Source organism: Salmo salar, chromosome ssa11 (genome assembly GCF_905237065.1).
Source record: "Salmo salar chromosome ssa11, Ssal_v3.1, whole genome shotgun sequence".
NCBI lineage: Eukaryota > Metazoa > Chordata > Actinopteri > Salmoniformes > Salmonidae > Salmo > Salmo salar.
In genome coordinates this window covers 101,599,170-101,622,900 of record NC_059452.1, presented here as the reverse complement: position 1 = coordinate 101,622,900, position 23,731 = coordinate 101,599,170, and the positions used below count along the sequence as shown (strand labels likewise).

The 23,731-nt window shown below is 42.9% G+C and overlaps 1 protein-coding gene across 1 annotated transcript in view; it reads left to right on the top strand.

Moving 5' to 3' along the window:
- The first annotated feature begins 4,915 nt into the window (after positions 1-4,915).
- The window catches only part of LOC106563781 (protein furry homolog), a 267,082-nt gene continuing 248,266 nt past the window's right edge, over positions 4,916-23,731 (top strand). The window contains exon 1 of the mRNA XM_045690192.1: positions 4,916-5,070. The gene's annotated coding sequence lies outside the window, so the exon portion shown is untranslated. The remainder of the gene's footprint in view (positions 5,071-23,731) is intronic.

Sequence of the window (23,731 nt, the reverse complement as noted above, 5' to 3'; positions counted from 1 at the left end):
GAACTCCCGCACCCACCTACCATCAACCAATCATGTCAATGCAGAGCTATACTGAGACCTCCGCATTGTTATAACATTTGAGAGGCGCACAGAAATGCGGTATGGAGCTCAATTTGGCCTATGCGTGTCTCTGGAGGTTCTGCAGTTGAGTCACACCCTCCATATGGAGTCTCCCGACCACATTTTCGGTTCAAGCATAAATGGTCTCTTAAAGACTCTACGTGGTCAATCTGTCATCTGTAGAGGTCTTCCAGCATTTACTGCCATGCAGCCTCTGCAGAAGTCAGAGCAAACATACTTTTTGGCTTCGTGGAGCAGAGCAGAGCTGTTGTGAAGTAAGTTGTCAAGGCAGTGTGTTTGTGTTTATATAGGATCTCCCGCCCCCACCTACAGTCAACCAATCATGTCAATGTCGAGCTATATGGCGGCGCACAGCGATGCAGTACAGAACTTGATTTGGCCTCTGCATGCCTCCCGAGGCCCCGAAATTGCATCACACCCTCCATAGGAAACCTCTGACTACATTGTCGAATCAAGCATAAATTGGCTTTTAGGCTATCCATAGTACCGGAGCTTCGTCCTATCCATAGTACCGGAGCTTCGTCCTATCCATAGTACCGGAGCTTCGTCCTATCCATAGTACCGGAGCTTCGTCCTATCCATAGTACCGGAGCTTCGTCCTATCCAGAGTACCGGAGCTTTGTCTTATCCATAGTACCGGAGCTTCGTCCTATCCATAGTACCGGAGCTTCGTCCTATCCATAGTACCGGAGCTTCGTCCTATCCATAGTACCGGAGCTTCGTCCTATCCAGAGTACCGGAGCTTCGTCTTATCCATAGTACCGGAGCTTCGTCTTATCCATAGTACCGGAGCTTCGTCCTATCCATAGTACCGGAGCTTCGTCCTATCCATAGTACCGGAGCTTCGTCCTATCCATAGTACCGGAGCTTCGTCCTATCCATAATACCGGAGATTCGTCCTATCCATAGTACCGGAGCTTCGTCCTATCCATAGTACCGGAGCTTCGTCCTATCCATAGTACCAGAGCTTCGTCCTATCCATAGTACCGGAGCTTCGTCCTATCCAGAGTACAAGAGCTTCGTCCTATCCATAGTACCGGAGCTTCGTCCTATCCATAGTACCGGAGCTTCGTCCTATCCATAGTACCGGAGCTTCGTCCTATCCAGAGTACAAGAGCTTCGTCCTATCCATAGTACCGGAGCTTCGTCCTATCCATAGTACCGGAGCTTCGTCCTATCCAGAGTACAAGAGCTTCGTCCTATCCATAGTACCGGAGCTTCGTCCTATCCATAGTACCGGAGCTTCGTCCTATCCATAGTACCGGAGCTTCGTCCTATCCAGAGTACAAGAGCTTCGTCCTATCCATAGTACCGGAGCTTCGTCTTATCCATAGTACCGGAGCTTCGTCCTATCCATAGTACCGGAGCTTCGTCCTATCCATAGTACCGGAGCTTCGTCCTATCCATAGTACCGGAGCTTCGTCTTATCCATAGTACCGGAGCTTCGTCCTATCCATAGTACCGGAGCTTCGTCCTATCCATAGTACTGGAGCGTCATCCTATCCATAGTACCGGAGCTTCGTCCTATCCATAGTACCGGAGCTTCGTCCTATCCATAGTACCGGAGCTTCGTCTTATCCATAGTACCGGAGCTTCGTCCTATCGATAGTACCGGAGCTTCGTCCTATCCATAGTACCGGAGCGTCATCCTATCCATAGTACCGGAGCTTCGTCCTATCCATAGTACCGGAGTTTGTCCTATCCATAGTACCGGAGCTTCGTCTTATCCATAGTACCAGAGCTTCGTCCTATCCATAGTACCGGAGCTTCGTCCTATTCATAGTACCGGAGCTTTGTCTTATCTATAGTACTGGAGCTTCGTCCTATCCATAGTACCGGAGCTTTGTCATATCCATAGTACCGGAGCTTCGTCTTATCTATAGTACCGGAGCTTTGTCTTATGTATAGTACCGGAGCTTCGTCCTATCCACAGTACCGGAGCTTTGTCTTATCCATAGTACCGGAGCTTCGTCTTATCCATAGTACCGGAGCTTTGTCTTATCCATAGTACCGGAGCTTCGTCCTATCCATAGTACCGGAGCTTTGTCTTATCCATAGTACCGGAGCTTCGTCCTATCCATAGTACCGGAGCTTTGTCTTATCTATAGTACCGGAGCTTTGTCCTATCCATAGTACCGGAGCTTTGTCTTATCCATAGTACCGGAGCTTCGTCCTATCCATAGTACCGGAGCTTTGTCTTATCTATAGTACCGGAGCTTTGTCCTATCCATAGTACCGGAGCTTCGTCTTATCCATAGTACCGGAGCTTCGTCTTATCCATAGTATCGGAGCTTCGTCTTATCCATAGTACCGGAGCTTCGTCCTATCCATAGGACCGGAGCTTCGTCCTATCCATAGTACCGGAGCTTCGTCCTATCCATAGTACCGGAGCTTCGTCCTATCCATAGTACCGGAGCTTGTCCTATCCATAGTACCGGAGCTTCGTCCTATCCATAGTACCGGAGCTTCGTCTTATCCATAGTACCGGAGCTTCGTCTTATCCATAGTACCGGAGCTTGTCCTATCCATAGTACCGGAGCTTGTCCTATCCATAGTACCGGAGCTTCGTCCTATCCTTTCTATGGACGATTGATTGAACATAACAAAACTTTGTCAAAATGAAAGATACTGGTTTCCCCTATCCCTATCCATCTGTGGTGAAGTTTTGACTAAATGTGTATGACAAATCCAGCTCTGGAACCAGCAATAGCCTAGCCAGTTGGCTAATCTTTTGAATACAGTGTAGCAACAAGAGATAACATTAGCTTGCTAAGGTTAGCATGCTAGCTAGCTACATTGACAGCTGTCTGTGCCCTACTTGTTGTTATTTCTCCAGTCCAGCCCTGCTCATCTTTTACTTTTAATTAAAGCACTTCTGACAGCGAAACAGTTCTGTCAGGTATCCTAACACACTAAATAGAAAGTAACCACCCACAAAACCCAAAGGAAAATAGGCTGCCTAAGTATGGCTTCCAATCAGAGACAACGAAAGACACCTGCCTCCGATTGGAAACCATACTCGGCCAAACATGGAAAACGAAACATAGAAAATGAAAACTAGAACAAATTCCTCTAGAACCAAAAAAACCCCAAACACACAAAACAACCCCCTTGCCACGCCCTGACCATTCTACTATGGCAAATGACCCTTTTCACTGGTCAGGACGTGACAAGAGGTAACATAGTAAATGTAAGTCCGAGACACTCCAATTAGTATGATATGTCACCATTCATATGGTATGTATTAATCTGTGGATGTCCATCATTCATTTCGTATGACATGTTACCAATTACAATTCTTATGATATGTTTACGAATTGCAGTTGTTACAATATGTTACGAATTGCAATTCATACAACATGTTACACATTTGCAAAACGTATGCTATTTTACAAATGTTGATCTTCGCAAAAATAACTATTTAGGATGTAGCAGTTGTTATCTATAATGCTAATACTGTAACAAAAGCTAGCCAAAGAGCCATTTTACTGGTTGAAGTTTAAAAAAATATATATATATAATTCAGTTGCTTTGTGATGATGACACAAACATTATATTAAGCAGGACATTCATACAAGTCTTAAAATCCAAATTTAATCCAAAAGTAGTGTGAAATTCACTCATTATCAACATGTAAATAGATGCTTTTTGTTGTTGTTGCTGGCATTCTATAAGAACTCCCCCTTGTTCTGCCACCAACATGCGCGCATCGCCATCGTGCGGCAATGTTTGCAAACACAGAAAGGGGTCTATAAAGAGGGGTTCCTGCAGATGCAGGAAAGGCCCGAATCGCAGGCTGAAGTTGCACACTTCTCCCATTCCCATACATTTTTGGATAGGGCCTATACAATTTTGAAGTCACGTAGGCAAACAATACAACAACAATCTTTAAAGGTTGTAGGTCTACACCCTACCTACACGTTTGAAGATAGGCTTATGTCGTTATGTAAATCAAACGGTCGGATGGTTTCAGTTCGCAACTGCGGCGCCCAGCCAGGCATCTTTCCATGGCAGGTGCCCTACAGACTGCGGCGCCCAGCCAGGCATCTTTCCATGGCAGGTGCCGTACAGACTGCGGCGCCCAGCCAGGCATCTTTCCATGGCAGGTGCCCTACAGACTGCGGCGCCCAGCCAGGCATCTTTCCATGGCAGGTGCCGTACAGACTGCGGCGCCCAGCCAGGCATCTTTCCATGGCAGGTGCCCTACAGACTGCGGCGCCCAGCCAGGCATCTTTCCATGGCAGGTGCCGTACAGACTGCGGCGCCCAGCCAGGCATCTTTCCATGGCAGGTGCCGTACAGACTGCGGCGCCCAGCCAGGCATCTTTCCATGGCTGGTGCCCTACAGACTGCGGCGCCCAGCCAGGCATCTTTCCATGGCAGGTGCCCTACAGACTGCGGCGCCCAGCCAGGCATCTTTCCATGGCAGGTGCCCTACAGACTGCGGCGCCCAGCCAGGCATCTTTCCATGGCTGGTGCCCTACAGACTGCGGCGCCCAGCCAGGCATCTTTCCATGGCAGGTGCCCTACAGACTGCGGCGCCCAGCCAGGCATCTTTCCATGGCAGGTGCCCTACAGACTGCGGCGCCCAGCCAGGCATCTTTCCATGGCAGGTGCCGTACAGACTGCGGCGCCCAGCCAGGCATCTTTCCATGGCAGGTGCCCTACAGACTGCGGCGCCCAGCCAGGCATCTTTCCATGGCAGGTGCCCTAAAGACAGCCCAAGGTGCGCACACAGTGACAGACAGGACAATCAGCCAACCCCTAGCGTCCTTTTCCTCCGTATACAGAGGACCCGCATCTGATTGGTTGCTAAGGGCGGGGTGCTGCCATCCGGACCCAGAGAGCTGTCACCCGACCGACCAGGCACGACTCCGGGAGGGAAGAGAGACCAGACGAATAGATGCAAACACGAGAATCAAATCACAAACAAACAAGACCGATACACCGAGGGAATGTACAAATAAACACCGGTTAAGACGCGCATAAGGTAGAGTGCATTTTTTTGTGTCAATTCTAGCGATGTCGGATGGGGATGTTTTGTGGCTGGCTTGACTATAACAATACGAGACAGCCATGTCTCGTATCTTGTCTCGATAACACACACTGACTGTACTTGGTGGCTAGGTAACCAGCTAGCTAGCGTCAACGAAATTACACGGTTTTTCACCACGAATAGCTTTTTCATTTTATCACAATCGTGTAGTGAAAGAAACGCCGCCGTTGCGTTGCAGATCAACATGTTGTGAACAGTCTGATGCACCCTGTGGATATACCATTTGCTCGGAGATAAAAGATTATGTGCAAGAATAGGTGATGGTAGGCGAGGATGCTCAGCTGCCAGGCTTTTACTACGGGTCGTCGGTGTTTCAAAATGGTTGTGTCTGGGAATATAGCTAGTAGGGAACAATACGTTTTCTGGTGGTTCTATTAGGGTAATGTTATACTTAGTAATTCTACCTTATTTAAATCACTATTATTTCTTTAGGTATGTCTGTCTGTCTGTCTGTGTGATCAGATCGCTTTGTCTGTACCACGCATGAACATCTTCCTCCGGAATATTGGAGCATAAATAAACCAGGGCACTTCGAAAGGTTACAATTCTGATCCCGAAGTTCAACTGCTCTCCGTCGCGTCCTCTTGCTCCGCCTGTGTAGTGAGTGAGTGTAGGATAGTAGATGGACACCTGTTCATTCCCGCGGGATGCATTGCGACCAGGGTGTGTGTGTGTGTGTGTGTGTGTGTGTGTGTGTGTGTGTTTTAAAGCGCGTCAAAAAATAATTAGCATGTTCATTATTGATAAGTCATCTTTCTGGAGCCTTGTTGTACAGTCTGGTTTGGTGTTTAGGCTACATGGTCCCGTTTTGCTCCACATACTGTTGGCCTTGCTTTATTGTGTAATGCATTGCCGCCTGCAGTGTCCATTCAGGATAGAAATTCCTATCTGATTTGACCTGCTACTGTAGAACTACACGCTGTTTATATGTTCTTTGTTGTTTACAGTAGGTTAGTCTAAACTACAGTGTAAGTGTATCAACATCATCCTTTTTTTGAAATGTAGTGTCATTGTCGTGTTATAATCATCAGTGTAAAATTAGCACTGAGCTTGAACCAATGATTTCACTGCACCTGTCCGGTTTATGTGACAAAACATTTATTTATTTATTTATATATGCACTAGATGATTGATAGGGGGCGAAGTGTTGAAGCCACCATGCCTCCATCTTGGAACTCCCCCACCGTTGTAAAATATATTTTGGAAGCTATAGAAATGCATTTATTAATGTCTACATTTGTTTTTGCCACATGTATTCTATTACAGACACCTTAATGCATACATTTACATTATATTATGTGAGCTAAACATAAACATTTTAAAATAAGGTATACTTTATTAAGGGATACTTTGGGATTTTGGCAATGCGGCCCTTTATCTACTTCCCCAGAGTAAGATGAAGTAGTGGATACTTTTTTTTATATATCTGTGTCCAGTATGAAGGAAATTAGAGGTACTTTCATGAGCCAATGCTAACTAGCATTAGCGCAATGACTGGAAGTCTATGGGTATTACTAGCATGCTACCGTAATGTTACTGTCTCCACTACAACAACAAAAATACTTAAATACATGTAGCATTTAATTGATATACTGTAGAATTCCATTCATTCCTATGGAGAACTGCTCCTACTGGGGAGAGACAATATGGCCGACTGGTTGCTTCAAAATCCTATTGTCCCTAACCCCTAACAGTAACCCTAACCCTTGACCTAACCCCAAACCATAAACCTAACACTAACCCTAATTCTTCCCCTAACCCTAATTCTAACCCTAGCCATAAACCTAACCCTAATTCTTCCCCTAACCCTAATTCTAACCCTAGCCATAAACCTAACCACTAACCCTAAAAAAAGTATTTTCCTTGTTTTACTATCCTTGTGAGTACTTCTGGTTCCTACAAGGATATTAAAACCAAACCACAGACACGCACACACACGCACGCACACACACAGTGACACTCAATGGCACTGGATATGTGACAGACAGCACTGTGGGTCTTTATGATGCTTTCCTCCCCCTCTCTCTCTCTCTCTCTCTCTCTCTCTCTCTCTCTCTCTCTCTCTCTCTCTCTCTCTCTCTCTCCATCCTCTCTCTCTCTCTCTCTCTCTCTCTCTCTGTGTCTCTCTGTCTCTGTCTCTTTCTGTGGCTGTTACACTGTGCTACCGGCTGGGTAGGTGGGTTATAGTAGGCCAGCCTACCCACGCACTGATTATGGTTGCTCGGTGATGTACAGTATATAAACATAATTCTGGTTGCTACACTCTTAGAAAGAAAGGTTCCTTATAGAACCAAAAAGGCTTCTATTGCTTGCTTCATATATGGAACCCCTAAAAGTTCTATATAGAACCCTAGAGGTTCTTCTTCAGTGAACCAAAATGGTTCCATGTAGAACCCTGCATGGTGCCATTTTTTAATTATGGCTACTATTATTAAAATAGTAATATTTTGTGCTAAGACCATAATTTAATAAAACATTTAATAATGGACGAAATAATAACGTTTTTAGAATTTATTGTCATTATATGCAAACATAGTTTGGAAATGTGTACTGGAGGTCAGGGAGGCATCTCTTTGTTTCAATGATGGCCCACGTCAACTCTGGCTGACTTATTTGCAGTACAGTACAGTACAATGCAATACAATGCAATACAATACAATACAATACAATTCAATACAATTCAATACAATTCAACACCATACAGTATAGTTTGTCCATTATTTATAGTGAACAACAAAAATCTGTCTTCTGCTCCGCTCAACTTCGGCATTTTTGCAAGTGGATAAAAAGAAAAGAAAAACTGAAAAATCACATTTACATAAGTATTCAGACCCTTTTCAGTACTTTGTTAAAACACCTTTGGCAGCGATTACAGCCTCAAATCTTCTTGGGTAAAATGCTACAAGCTTGGCACACCTGTACTTGGGGAGTTTCTCCCATTCTTCTCTGCAGATCCTCTCAAGCTCTGTCAGGTTGGATGGGGAGCGTCGCTGCACAGCTATTTTCAGGTCTTTCCAGAGATGTTTGATCGGGTTCAAGTCCAGTTGGGCCACTCAAGGATATTTAGAGACTTGTCCCAAAGCCGCTCCTACATTGTCTTGGCTGTGTGCTTAGGGTCGTTGTCCTGTTGGAAGATTAACTGTCGCCCCAGTCTGAGGTCCTGAGTGCTCTGGAGGAAGTTTTCATCAAGGATCTCTCTGTAATTTGCTCCATTCATCTTTCCCTCGATCCTGACTAGTCTCACAGTCCCTGCTGCTGAAAAACACTCCCACAGCACGATGCTGCCACCACCATGCTTCACCGTAGGGATGGTGCCAGGTTTCCTCCAGACAGGACGCTTGGCATTCAGGTCAAAGAGTTCAATCTTGGTTTCATCAGACCAGATAATCTTGTTTCTCATGGTCTGAGAGTCCTTGGGTGACTTTTGGCAAACTCCAAGCGGGCTGTCATGTGTTTTTTACTTCCGTCTGGCCACTCTACAACAAAGGTCTGATTTGTGGAGTTCTGCAGAGATGGTTGGCCTTCTGGAAGGTTCTCACAAACTTCTTCCATTGAAGAATGATGGAGGCCACTGTGTTCTTGGGGACCTTCAATGCTTCAGACATTTTTTGGTACCCTTCCCCACAACTGTGCCTCTGTAAAATCCTATCTCGGAGCACTATGGACCATTCCTTCGACCTCATGGCTTGGTTTTTGCTCTGACGTGTACTGTCCACTGTGGGACCTTATATAAACAGGTGTGTGCCTTTCCAAATCATGTCCAATCAATTGAATTTACCACAGGTGGACTCCAATCAAGTTGTAGAAACATCTCAAGGATGATCAATGGAAACAGGATGAACCTGAGCTCAATTTCAAGTCTCATAGCAAAGGGTCTGAATACTTATGTAAATATGGTATTTCTGTTTTTTATTTGTAATAAATTAGCAAAAAATTCGAAAAACCAGTTTTTGCTTTGTCATTATAGGGTATTGTGTGTAGATTGATGAGGAAAAAAAATATTTTATACATTTTAGAATAAATCTGTAAAGTAACAAAATGTGGAAAAATGGAAGGGGTCTGAATAGTTTTCGAATGCACAGTATATCATTTATTATAAATAATTTATACCTCCTTTCAGTCAGCAACAGTCTTCTAATGGCTTCATGAAACATAATCCCCTCAATTGGCTCCACACTGTAATACTGAAATAAAATAATCAATTAGCTAATTTCCAATGTCAGGCTGGATCTGTAGCACTATTTGGCATATCCCATAATAAAAAAATATGTTTATTTGCTGGCTAGCTTGTAAAGTGGTGAATTAAAGTAGCCTATCTTTTTCTGTTTAGCCAACTAAGTTAGCTAGCTAGCTGGCTTACAAACGTGCTCAAATTCGAATAACGTTTCAACTTTATTTATCTAGCCTATAGTTTATCATATGACTTTAGCCAATATATTTGAATTAAATAATCAACTTTGCTTACCTTAATACATTGAAAAATAACGTACTTATTGGTAGACTACTTGCAAGTCGGTTCAACCACTGGCCTTTTGCGTCATCATGCTGGAATGGCAGTTGGTTATTGAAATTGGAATGGCAGTTGGTTATTGAATTGGAATGGCAGTTGGTTATTGAATTGGAATGGCAGTTGGTTATTGAATTGGAATGGCAGTTGGTTATTGAATTGGAATGGCAGTTGGTTATTGAAAATGGAATGGCAGTTGGTTATTGAATTGGAATGGCAGTTGGTTATTGAATTGGAATGGCAGTTGGTTATTGAATTGGAATGGCAGTTGGTTATTGAAATGGAATGGCAGTTGGTTATTGAAATGGAATGGCAGTTGGTTATTGAAAATGGAATGGCAGTTGGTTATTGAATTGGAATGGCAGTTGGTTATTGAAAATGGAATGGCAGTTGGTTATTGAATTGGAATGGCAGTTGGTTATTGAATTGGAATGGCAGTTGGTTATTGAAAATGGAATGGCAGTTGGTTATTGAATTGGAATGGCAGTTGGTTATTGAATTGGAATGGCAGTTGGTTATTGAAATGGAATGGCAGTTGGTTATTGAAATGGAATGGCAGTTGGTTATTGAAATGGAATGGCAGTTGGTTATTGAATTGGAATGGCAGTTGGTTATTGAAATGGAATGGCAGTTGGTTATTGAAATGGAATGGCAGTTGGTTATTGAATTGGAATGGCAGTTGGTTATTGAATTGGAATGGCAGTTGGTTATTGAATTGGAATGGCAGTTGGTTATTGAAATGGAATGGCAGTTGGTTATTGAATTGGAATGGCAGTTGGTTATTGAATTGGAATGGCAGTTGGTTAATCAAAATGGAATGGCAGTTGGTTATTGAATTGGAATGGCAGTTGGTTATTGAAAATGGAATGGCAGTTGGTTATTGAATTGGAATGGCAGTTGGTTATTGAAAATGGAATGGCAGTTGGTTATTGAATTGGAATGGCAGTTGGTTATTGAAAATGGAATGGCAGTTGGTTATTGAATTGGAATGGCAGTTGGTTATTGAAAATGGAATGGCAGTTGGTTATTGAATTGGAATGGCAGTTGGTTATTGAATTGGAATGGCAGTTGGTTATTGAATTGGAATGGCAGTTTTATTTTGAATTGACCAAAAGGTTCTATATAGAACCCCCTTTTTTTGTTATCTAAGACTATGTTTTTATTAAACACAGTATTACCTCTTGCTAGCATTTAGTTTGCAACAGTACTGGTTTGTATGAACCTTGCTGTTTGCCACTCAGACCTCTTACCAGGCCAAATCTAGCAACATCATTCATATGGATATAAATGTGGAAAAGAGCTGAAACAAATGAAAAGGGAATGTTAGCTGTCATCTCAGAGTTTGATGTAACTGGGTTAGCTTTTGTTAGCTGTTGTTTTCTAAAATCCCCATTACACTCTGGGGTAGGAATAGAACCCTCCAGTTTCTTTGCCTTCAATCGATATATATATATATATATATATATATATATATATATATATATATATAGAACCTTTTTTTAGTAAATGGTTCTTTAATCTCGTCCGAAGAACCAATAGGTTCTATATAGAACCCCAAAGAACCTTTTTTTGTAAGTGTATGTAATATTGATGCTGTTTACATCCAGTGCTGTCTGCCTGTCTGCTTGTTAGCATTGGCCAGTCGTTGTGTGGCCATACTGCTGTCAGAGGGACTCAATCTTGTCCTAGTACACACTGATCAATAACACTATCACACTATGGCTGTGTTTACATACGGAGCCCAATTCTGATCTTTCCCACAACTATGGTTACAAAGAGCTGATCTGATTGGTCAAAAGAGCAATTAGTGAAAACAATATCACAATTGGGCTGCCTTTGTAAGCGCAGCCTTACATCACCATAGCAATACCCAATCAGCACATAAAACAGTAGTGTAAGGTAGAAAAGTACATCATCTACTCACTTCAGCCTGCAGTTGGCCTAGTTCTACAGACAGGCCAAAGCCAGGTCAGTATGCTGCTGTGTGGTTCAGTCGGTAAGAGCATGACGCTAGCCAAAGCCAGGTCAGTGTGCTGCTGTGTGGTTCAGTCGGTAAGAGCATGACGCTAGCCAACTCCAGGTCAGTATGCTGCTGTGTGGTTCAGTCGGTAAGAGCATGACGCTAGCCAAAGCCAGGTCAGTGTGCTGCTGTGTGGTTCAGTCGGTAAGAGCATGACGCTAGCCAACGCCAGGTCAGTGTGCTGCTGTGTGGTTCAGTCGGTAAGAGCATGACGCTAGCCAACGCCAGGTCAGTGTGCTGCTGTGTGGTTCAGTCGGTAAGAGCATGACGCTAGCCAAAGCCAGGTCAGTGTGCTGCTGTGTGGTTCAGTCGGTAAGAGCATGACGCTAGCCAAAGCCAGGTCAGTGTGCTGCTGTGTGGTTCAGTCGGTAAGAGCATGACGCTAGCCAACGCCAGGTCAGTATGCTGCTGTGTGGTTCAGTCGGTAAGAGCATGACGCTAGCCAACGCCAGGTCAGTGTGCTGCTGTGTGGTTCAGTCGGTAAGAGCATGACGCTAGCCAACGCCAGGTCAGTATGCTGCTGTGTGGTTCAGTCGGTAAGAGCATGACGCTAGCCAACGCCAGGATCATGGGTTCGATTGTTGGGTGTACATAGAAATCAAAACATGACACCAGTACATTGTTTTATTTTATTAGGATCTCCACGACGACAGCTATTCTTCCTGGGGTCCGACACAAAAGACAAACAGTGTATCTGTGTACTGCACCTGCCCCATACTCATGAAAATAACATAACCAATGCATCAAAACGTCCTATCTTAGTTCCTGTGTGCGTCAGTGTAGAAGGTACTCCGCTACATGGACCATCGGTACCTCAGTTCCTAATGGTGATATGACGTGATGTCTGTTTTTAGCTGAGGCTCTGTGAGCAGATCATCTGCTCTGATAATAGAAGGCTTTAGAAGGCTTTATGTAACTGTCAGGTCCCATCCATACTTCCTAAACTATGTGGTCGTTATGGAGACGGTAGAATGGGAAGAACAGGTTCTATTCTAAGATGGAACTTGTTCTGTTCTATCCAGTCTAAACTGTTGATTTTCCATCTGAACAGCAGTAATCTAAACCATTACACATTACACACTAGCAGTAGCTGCCATCTCTCTCTCTCTCTCTTTTTCTCTCTCTCTCTCTTTTTCTCTCTTTCTCTTTTTCTCTCTCTATCTATTTTTCTCTCTCTCTCTCTTTTTTTGTCTTTTCTCTCTCTCTCTTTCTCTCTTTTCTCTCTCTCTCTCTCTCTCTCTCTCTTTCTCTCTTTATCTCTCTCACTCTCCTTCTCACTCTCTCTCTCTCTCTCTCTCTCTCCTTCTCACTCTGTCTCTCTCTCTCTTTCTCTGTCTCTGTCTCTCTCTCTTTATCTCTCCTACCATTAACGCCAAGATAATGGAATTCATTGCCCTTGACACTCAACCGTTTTCTGTCGTTGGTGATGTTGGCTTTCGCGACTGGTTGAGCACCGGTGCACGCTAATGTTACCAAGTGCGCTATTTTTCAGATGTTGCCCTACCGGAGTTACACAGTAATAGCGTCACTGCTATGAGCTTCACAACATACTATGGAACACCATTTGCGTCTTTGCGTGTCAAAATAGATACACGTCAAATAACACTATTTGACAATAACACTATTTAACGTGTTAAATAAGCTTTTATTTTGACACCTCAAATAACACAGTTCTATTATAGAATGTTGTGTGTTCTGAATTTGCACGTGCAAGCCAAGCGCCACCACTACTATCAGTAGCACTGTCAAAGCTGTACAAAAAAGTCTGCAAACGAGCAAACACCGTCAACGAACGATGTGTTTACAATACCGTGTTGGTAATAAAGCATTATTTGTTCGACCGCAACTTCTGGGGTAGCTAGCTTTAGCTTGGTACCTAGCTAGCACCAATACAACCAGACTGAAAACAATGACCAGTAGAGACTACAGTCATTTTCACTATTCTTAGCAATGATTTAGGAATCCTTGTGAGTAAGTATTATCTAGGTTGCTACTTGTTGTTCACCTATTGAAATTAAACTTCAGTTCATGAAAATAAATAGCAAGCCAGCTACTTAACCCTGTTGCCCAAAGCTAACGTTATAAGCAGCCAGCTAGCTTCATCTGGCTAGTGAGGATCGACCGGACCGGGTTATGTGTTGTGAAGCTAGCCACAATAAGGATTAGGCACAATAGTGAAATTTGTGGTTTGCCTTCAAAATAAAAGTACCTCTTTGAAAGTGATGCAGAAGGTCAGAATTGGTGGAAACATGCCATATTTAGACTAGATAATGTTAAACAAGGTTGGAATGTGAAGCAATGAAATGGGGTATCGCTCTACTTGGTGACACCCACAGAATACAACTGTGAAGAGTTTATGTAAATATTAGCGTTGTAGCTCTTATCGCGGGACTGTGACATCACCTCCCCAGTCAGCCTATTGTGTGTATTGACATTCATATTGCACTGTACAGCTTTACCTAAGGATTGGGGATCAATGAAATGGTGTAACAGTCTACTCAATATTCCAATTGTGCGCTTCCCTATGGCACTCCCAATCATGGCCGGATGTGATACAGCCTGGATTCGAACCAGGGACTGTAGTTACGCCTCTTGCATTGAGATGCAGTGCCTTAGACCGCTGTGTCCATGTGTGTGTTAACGATTTAACTCTAATGGAATGCTTAAAAGGCTGCCAAAATGTTAAATATCGGTTATCAGTTATTTTTTATGCATACTGCATACTGTTCAGTCACTGCATTCCAATTTAGGTGCTTATCAATGACAAAATCTGCCATTTTCAACCCGTATATGGTATGACAGGGGCTGTGAGTGGAAAGGGAAAGGGTCTGATGTTTATTTTATAGCAGCTCTCAGCCGTCTGGGTTGGCAGCAATACACTCACTGAAACTCTACTTCTCATTACTGCCTCATCCAGACAGTTTTGTATTGTGATGCCTTACTTTACAGAAGGCTATTCCATATGTGGTAATGGCCTACATGAAACCAAACACATCAATGTGTTGAGTAGGACAGTCGGGAGAGAGAGAGAGAAACCTAGAGAGGAGCCTTGGCTACTGTAGATTGTGAAGATGCAGTCCTTTTTCATTGAAGTAAAAAGGAAAGTTAGATAGTATTCGTATAGTGAAAAGCCAACAGGGCAGCGCTCCAGACTGATTTGGTCAAACAGTAAAGTACATTATCCCCATGATTCCTGTAATGAAAGTGTTTGCTCTGCCCCTGTTTCTCTGGGCCCTGCTGCTGTGTTGTGCGAGACTTCTCACTTCTTTCCCATGGGAAAAAAAAATGCTTGGGGAGAATGAAAAGTCTTGTGATTGTATAACATTTGAAATCACTGCTATCCTGTTGAAACAGATGGAACTAGGATGTCCTCAGCTTTCTGTAGGTATCATTTTTTGTTCTCAACTCTCAGTTATGAGCTCAATAGCAACTATTTAAAAAAATGTAACTGATATGGCTTTGAGATACAGAACATTGGCCATTGTGAGTCCATAGGCCTCATTGTACGGTAGACTTCAACTGCAATAAAGTGGGTATAATCAATTCACATTTTATTTGTCACGTGCTTCGTAAACAACAGGTGTAGACTAACAGTGAAATGCTGACTTACGGGTCCTTCCCAACAACGCAGAGAGAAAGAAAATATATAAATAATAGAAAAATAAAAACACAAGGAAAAAAATACACAATGAGTAAAAATAACTTGGGCTATATACACGGCAGGGTACATCAGGTTGGGAGGTATACAGATGATTATATCGCCATACTGTCCTCTCACCCCTGGAGTTATAATATTACCGGTGTAGTACACAAGTGGGTGCCAAAAAGCAACAACAGAAAACATTGGGCGTCTATTACCAGAATGCTAACAAAATGAGCACAAGTAATAGCGAATTTGCATGGAGGCTGCTAGCTAAATATGCTAACGAGCGCAAACGAAAATAAACGAATTGCAAAAACAGGCAATCCAGCTCATAAAGTTATACATATTAAGGTAGGCGCTACCGAATGTCATTTTTGGTGAGTTTGAACATTTACAAGCGAATGTGAACGAGAGACATAGTGTAAATGAACAACGTTTTGACGCAGCAGCATGTGTACAGACCGTGTCTGTGTGGAGTCTCTAGGACAACGGTCCGTCTGCTCTGCTGGACAAGAGACCGAGAGAGGACAAACAAAAAAACACGAGGAAATCAACATGCCAGTGGCAGCTGTACAAATAACTCATCCAAAAGGGCTTTGCCTTCTCAAACACGGCAGAAAGCTAACACAATATGATGCCACCTTAATTCAGCCACTTACTGAGATAGCAAGTTAAACTAGGGATTGTGTTAATACATAATTCTGCGTTTTTCACACAGGAAAAAAAAGATACAACGTATAAGAAATATATTGCTGTGTTTTGTAAACACATATCTAAAATGCTTCTTCTTTTTATTTCTGCTCGGAGTCAGACACATTTTGTGCTTTAGTTGCACTTCTAAACTCAGATGAGAATTCATTTCTTTCCTCTGGTGCTTTTGTCGTTGTAGCCAGCCTATTGTTCTCTGGTAAAATGAAAGATTAACTTTAAGCAAAATATTAGGAAATGTACCTGGCTACATTCGTTCTATGATAGGCCTAAACATAGTTTATTACAAAAAAAAGACCTTGTTCATTTACTTGTGTGGCTGCCAGCCAAATATTTGTAATATTGTAGTGGACATAGATGAGAAGAATGTGGGCGTGGCCAAATGCCAGGATGCAATTTTTCGTATTTATAATAAAATAATAATAATAATTGTATATCATTGTTATTATTGTAGGCCTATTTATTCGAGATCCTTCTTATTTATTAGGTTTCCCGAGTGGCGCTGTGGTCTAAGGCACCGCATCTCACTGCTAGAGGTGTCACTACAGACCCTGGTTTGATTCCAGGCTGTATCACAACCGGCCGTGATTGGGAGTCCCATAGGGCGGCGCACAATTGGCCCAGTGTCGTCCGGGTTAGGATTTGGCCGGTGTAGGCCGTCATTTTAACTGACTTGTTAAATATATAATAATAATCCAACCCAGTTGTTTAAATATGGAAAACGTGTTTTGTTTCATTCTGTTGAGACATTTTCATTGGCTAAATTAAGTTGTCTGTCTTTTTAATTGTGTGCTCCCGAAAAAAGATAAAAAAAGTATCCTTATGTACATCTAAATCTGTGTGTGCGCCGTATTTAGTTGAAGTTAAGTTATAAGTAGGCCTTTTGTAAAATTAACATTAGCCTATTGCTGTCGTTTGTTTGGTATGGTAGGCACTAGCATTTCTTGGTAATTGCTGCAATATAGCTGGTACAAAACTTTTGTGAAGGTTTAAACTAGTTCGCAAATGTTTTGTTTTATTCTGTTGAGTCATTTTCTTTGGTCAAATTAAGTTCCAACTGTTGTGTTTGTCGCAATATAATATCCCGTTCATATTCTCCATATAAACAATGGCTTGACTTAATTTTGATATTACCTTAATAAAGTTTAGAAACTTTTGTGAAGGTTTAGTATGGTGTGGCTATTAGCCTGTTATACTGAAATGAAGGCAGTACGCACCGGCGCTCCAACTGACTCTGACAGTTGAACTTGAGGCGACGAAGAATGTTTCAGACCTCCCAGAGTTACTCCTTTAATCTAACAATATAATGCTCATCTATATATACAAATTTTTTATCTAATAGAAAAATGTACGAATTAGCTTCCTTCTGTACGCCTATATCTGTACAGCAGACGCAGTAGCCTATCTGATCAGTATAAATGTCATGGGCGTCGTAAGGATAGGACCAAGGCGCAGTGGGTAAAGTGCTCATCTTCTTAATTTATTTAAAGACAACACTTAAACAAAATAAACAAACAACGAAAACAGTTCCATAAGGCTCCCAGGTTATACAGAAAATAACCACCCACAAAACACAAGTGAAACAAACAACTAAATATGGCCTCCAATTAGAGACAACGACAACCAGCTGCCTCTAATTGGAGGTCATTACCAAAAACCCAACATAGAAATAGAAAACTAGATATACACATAGAAATAGAAAATATAGAACATAAACCAAAAACACCGAAACACACAAAACAAACACCCCCTGCCACACCCTGACCAAACTACAATGACGAATAACCCTTTTTACTGGTCAGGGCGTGACAATAAAGAAATTCATGTTGGTGTTGTATCACGCCGCTGGCATATCTCTATCTGTCTATCTGGGGCCTAAACTTCTCTTCCATATTAAGTTCATACAATGGACACCTAAGCCCGGAGGTCTATGCATGCAAGAACCTGATGTATTTAGTGCTGAAATCTCTGACAGATGAACCGTGAGGTGGAGAATTATTGTTTTAGGAAAGTAAAAAAACAACAAAACAATAGGCTATAATGTTTTGAATATATGCTACACATCCAAACACAAGGAATAGTGTTTTTGTAATTAGTTATAGGCTGTTTTGAAGGACATGTAAATGTGGCTCATTTGGCCAACATCCCTGGTTTATTGATGGTGCTGGCTGCGTGGGTTGACGCCCTAATGGGTTACCTGATGTATTATGGATGACCTAATGGGTTACCTGATGTATATGGATGACCTAATGCCTTCCCTGTGGCTCAGTTGGTAGAGCATGGTGTTTGCAACGCCAGCATGGTGTGTGCAACGCCAGGGTTGTGGGTTCGATTCCCACGGGGGGCCAGTACAAAAAAAAATGAAAAAAAAAATGCATGAAATGAAATGTATGCATTCACTACTGTAAGTCGCTCTGGATAAGAGCGTCTGCTAAATGACTAAAATGTAAAAAAATGTAAAATGTCTAATGGGTTACCTGATGTATTATGGATGACCTAATGGGTTACCTGATGTATATGGATGACCTAATGGGTAACCTGATGTATTATGGATGACCTAATGGGTTACCTGATGTATATGGATGACCTAATGGGTTACCTGATGTATTATGGATGACCTAATGGGTTACCTGATGTATTATGGTTGACCTAATGGGTTACCTGATGTATTATGGTTGACCTAATGTGTTACCTGATGTATTATGGATGACCTAATGGGTTACCTGATGTATTATGGATGACCTAATGGGTTACCTGATGTATTATGGATGACCTAATGGGTTACCTGATGTATTATGGATTACCTAATGGGTTACCTGATGTATTATGGATTACCTAATGGGTTACCTGATGTATATGGGTGACCTAATGGGTTACCTGATGTATATGGTTGACTGGTACATTTCTCACATGTCAGATCAATTCATATCTTCCCAGTCACTTGTCTTCCCGGTCACTTCCTGTTAAGGGATTTATATGTTTGAATGTAATGATTAAATCTACCCTGAGACTTAACTATTAGGGATATGGTCTATATAGCATGTAGAATGAGTAACTAAAATGTTAAGCATAAATCTAACGAGGTTGGACTGGAAACGAGAAGAATGTGTGTCTGTGTGTTTAACACCAAGAACTTTTAAACTGTGGTTGACCTGACCTAGCTTGAACTCTGAGGGTTTATGAGGGGGAGTCCCCCTCAAGGTTTCCCTAATCTCAGAGGAATGAAACAGTCGTCTGGGTAATGATCTACAGTGTTAAGAGATCTGGGGCCTTAATGTTTGTGTGTATGTGTGTGCGTAAATAAGGAGTGGTATATAATCGATGTCTCTGTACAATGGACTTCAGAACGGTCTCGTGAATAAACACTTCTGATTCTTGTAAGCTGAGCCTTCGTCTGTTTCATTCAACCAGAATCTTACCAATTCCGGGTTGCAGACTAGTATTTTAATTGAAGTTAACACTGAGAACATAATTCTCCTAACACTTCCTAGCGGAAACCCTGGTGTGTCTGTGTGTGTACGTGTGTGTCTGTATGTGTGTGTGTGTGTGCAACGCGTGTGTGCATGTGTGTGTGTTTCCATATCTTTATGTACTCATGTGATTGAGCACTCAGGATATTAGCAGCAGAGAGGTATGAAATCTAACCCTACAAATACAGTGCATTCTGAAAGTATTCAGACCACTTTACTTTTTCCATATTTTGTTACGTTACGGCCTTATTTTCAAATTTATTAAATTGTAAATATACATACAATATCACATAATGACAATGCAAAAAAGTTCATTTTGTAAAAAAAAAATATTTAGAAAGAAATATTACATTTAGTATTCAGACCCTTTACTCAGTGCTTTGTTGAAGCATCTTTGGCAGCGATTACAGCCCCGAGTCTTCTTGGGTATGATGCTACAAGCTTGGCACACCTGTATTTAGGGAGTTTCTTCCATTCTTCTCTGCAGATCCTCTCAAGCTTTGTCAGGTTGGATGGGGAGCGTTGCTGCACAGTTATTTTCAGGTCTCTCCAGAGATGTTCGATCAGGTTCAAGTCCGGGCTCTGGCTGGACCACTCAAGGACATAAGGAGACTTGTCCCAAAGCCACTCCTGCATTGTCTTGGCTGTGTGCTTAGGGTCGTTGTCCTGTTGGAAGGTGAACCTTCGCCCCAGTCTGAGGTCCTGAGCAAGTTTTCATCAAGGAGCTCTCTTTACTTTGCTCCGTTCATCTTTCCCTCGATCCTGCCTAGTCTCCCATTCCCTGCCGCTGAAAAACACTCCCACAGCATGATGCTGCCACCACCATGCTTCACCGTAGGGATGGTGCCAGGTTTCCTCCAGATGTGTCACTTGGCATTCAGGCCAAAGAGTTCAATCTTGGTTTCATCAGACCAGAGAATCTTGTTTCTCATGGTCTGAGAGTCTTTAGGTGCCCTTTGGCAAACTTCGAACAGGCTGTTATGTGCCCTTTACTGAGGAGTGGCTTCCATCTGGCCACTCTACCATAAAGGCCTGATTGGTGGGGCTGCTGAGATGGTTGTCCTTCTGGAAGGTTCTCCCATTTCCACAGAGGAACTCTAGAGCTCTGTCAGAGGGACCATCGAGTTATTGGTCACCTCCATGATCAAGGCCCTTCTCCCCCGATTACTCAGTTTGTTGTAGGAAGAGTCTTGGTGGTTCCAAACTTCTTCCATTTAAGAATGTGTTATTGGGGACCTTCAATGCTGCAGAAATGTTTTGGTACCCGTCCTCAGATCTGTGCCTCGACACAATCCTGTCGCTGAGCTCTACAGAGAGTTCCTTCAACCTCATGGCTTGGTTTTAGCACCTGACATGCATTGTCAACTGTGGGACCTTATATAAACAGGTGTGTGCCTTTCCATATCATGTCAAATCAATGTAATTTACCACAGGTGGACTCCAATGAAGTTGTAGAAACATCAAGGATGATCAATGGAAACAGGATGCACCTGAGCTTAATTTAGAGTCTCATAGCAAAAGGTCTGAATACTTATATAAATAAGGTATTTCTGTTTTGTTTTTTTAAACATTTTTTATACATTTTGCTTTGTCATTATGGGGTATTGTGTGTAGATTGATGAGGATTTAATTTAAAAAAAGCTGTAACTTAAATGTGGAAAAAGTGAAGGTGTCTGAGGACTTTCCGAATGCACGGTGTTTTATTACATAACTAAATGATGCATCTGTGTATGTGTGTTCCAACTCACCATGCAACACGCATACACATACTACACTTAACACATTCAATGCAATCAGTAGTATTGTATTGTTGATTTAAAAATCCTGAGTGAAAGCTTAACTCCAGTGAACAGCAGAGGGCACCATTGCTGAGGCTAACTGGGCTAACCGGTCTAACTGGTCAAACTGGGCTCTGCCTGCAGAGGCTAACTGGGCTAACTGCTCTAACTGGGCTAACTGGGCTCTGCTTGCAGAGGGGGAACAAAGACAGTCCTGCTGCAGTCAGTCAGCCGTACCAGTCAGTCAGCCGTACCAGTCAGTCAGCCGTACCAGTCAGTCAGCCGTACCAGTCAGTCAGCCGTACCAGTTATTTCTTTGCGTCTGACTCTTCCTTCACGCTTTATTATCTCCTTTTCTTTGTTACCTCGTCCCCTTCTTCCTCCTGCACCACCCCCTTCTCATCCTCCTCCTCTTCCGCCTCCTACTACTTCCCATCTTCCTCCTCCTTCTCCACCTTCTTATCCTCCTCCTCTTCCTCAATCTCTTCTGCTTCCTCCCTCTTGTCCTCCTCTTCTTCCTCCTCCTCGTCTTTTTCCTCTTCCCCCTCCTCCTCCCCTTCCATGGGCTCCCCCCTCCGCTTCCTCCCCTTCCCCTTCTTCCTCCGCTTCCTCCTCTTCCTTTTCCTCAGCTTCCTCCCCTTCCCGCTCTTCCTCTTTCTCCTCTTCCCGCTCCTCCGCTTCCTCCTCTTCCCCTTCTTCCTCCTCTTCCTTTTCCTCAGCTTCTTCCCCTTCCCCCTCTTCCGCTTCTCCTACCCCTTCCCCTCTCCTCTTTCTCCTCTTCCCATTCCTCCTCTTCTTCTTCATCTCCCCCCTTTCATCCTCCTCTTCCTCAGCTTCCTCCCCTTCCCCCTCCTCCTCTTCCTCCTCTTCTACCTCTTCCCCCCTCTTCTTTCTCCTCTTCCCCCTCCTCCTCTTCCTCATCTTCCTCCTCCTCCTCTTCCTCATTTTCTCCTCATCCCCCTCCTCCTCTTCCTCCTTTTCTCCTCTTCCCCCTCCTCTTAATCCTTTTGCCCCTCCTCCTCCCCCTCCTCCTTAGCTCCTAATCAAGCCTCTGATTAGTGGAATCAGGTGTGTAGTGCTAGTACAAAAACCAAAATGTGCAGGACCAGGATTAAGAAAAACTGATATATGCTATCTCTGAGGTGAATGTGGACTACTCCAATACAAACGGAGAGAGAGAGAGAGAGAGAGAGAGATAGAGAGAGAGAAAGAGAGAGAGAAGGGAGGGAGGGAGGGACAGAGGGAGGAAGGACAAGAGGGAGGGAGGACATTTAATGATTATAACATCAGTCACCACAGTCACCACAGTGCTGATGACACATTCCTTGTGGTTGTTCTGGCCCAGTGACAGGCTTAGTAAGGTTAAATAGTCACTGTTAATAACTAATAAGGTGACAGGTTTAGTAAGGTTATATAGTCAGGGAGGGAGGGAGGGGTGGAGGGGAGGAGGCCCCATCTCGTTAAGATCAAATCAAATTGTATTAGTCACATGCTCCGAATACAACAGGTGTAGTAGACCTCACAGTGAAATGCTGAATACAACAGGTGTAGTAGACCTTACAGTGAAATGCTGAATACAACAGGTGTAGTAGACCTTACAGTGAAATGCTGAATACAACAGGTGTAGTAGACCTTACAGTGAAATGCTGAATACAACAGGTGTAGTAGACCTCACAGTGAAATGCTGAATACAACAGGTGTAGGTAGACCTCACAGTGAAATGCTTAATACAACAGGTGTAGTAGACCTTACAGTGAAATGCTGAATACAACAGGTGTAGTAGACCTTACAGTGAAATGCTGAATACAACAGGTGTAGTAGACCTTACAGTGAAATGCTGAATACAACAGGTGTAGTAGACCTCACAGTGAAATGCTGAATACAACAGGTGTAGTAGACCTCACAGTGAAATGCTGAATACAACAGGTGTAGTAGACCTCACAGTGAAATGCTGAATACAACAGGTGTAGTAGACCTTACAGTGAAATGCTGAATACAACAGGTGTAGTAGACCTCACAGTGAAATGCTGAATACAACAGGTGTAGTAGACCGTACAGTGAAATGCTGAATACAACAGGTGTAGTAGACCTTACAGTGAAATGCTGAATACAACAGGTGTAGTAGACCTTACAGTGAAATGCTGAATACAACAGGTGTAGTAGACCTTACAGTGAAATGCTGAATACAACAGGTGTAGTAGACCTTACAGTGAAATGCTGAATACAACAGGTGTAGTAGACCTCACAGTGAAATGCTGAATACAACAGGTGTAGGTAGACCTCACAGTGAAATGCTGAATACAACAGGTGTAGTAGACCTTACAGTGAAATGCTGAATACAACAGGTGTAGTAGACCTCACAGTGAAATGCTGAATACAACAGGTGTAGTAGACCTCACAGTGAAATGCTGAATACAACAGGTGTAGTAGACATCACAGTGAAATGCTGAATACAACAGGTGTAGTAGA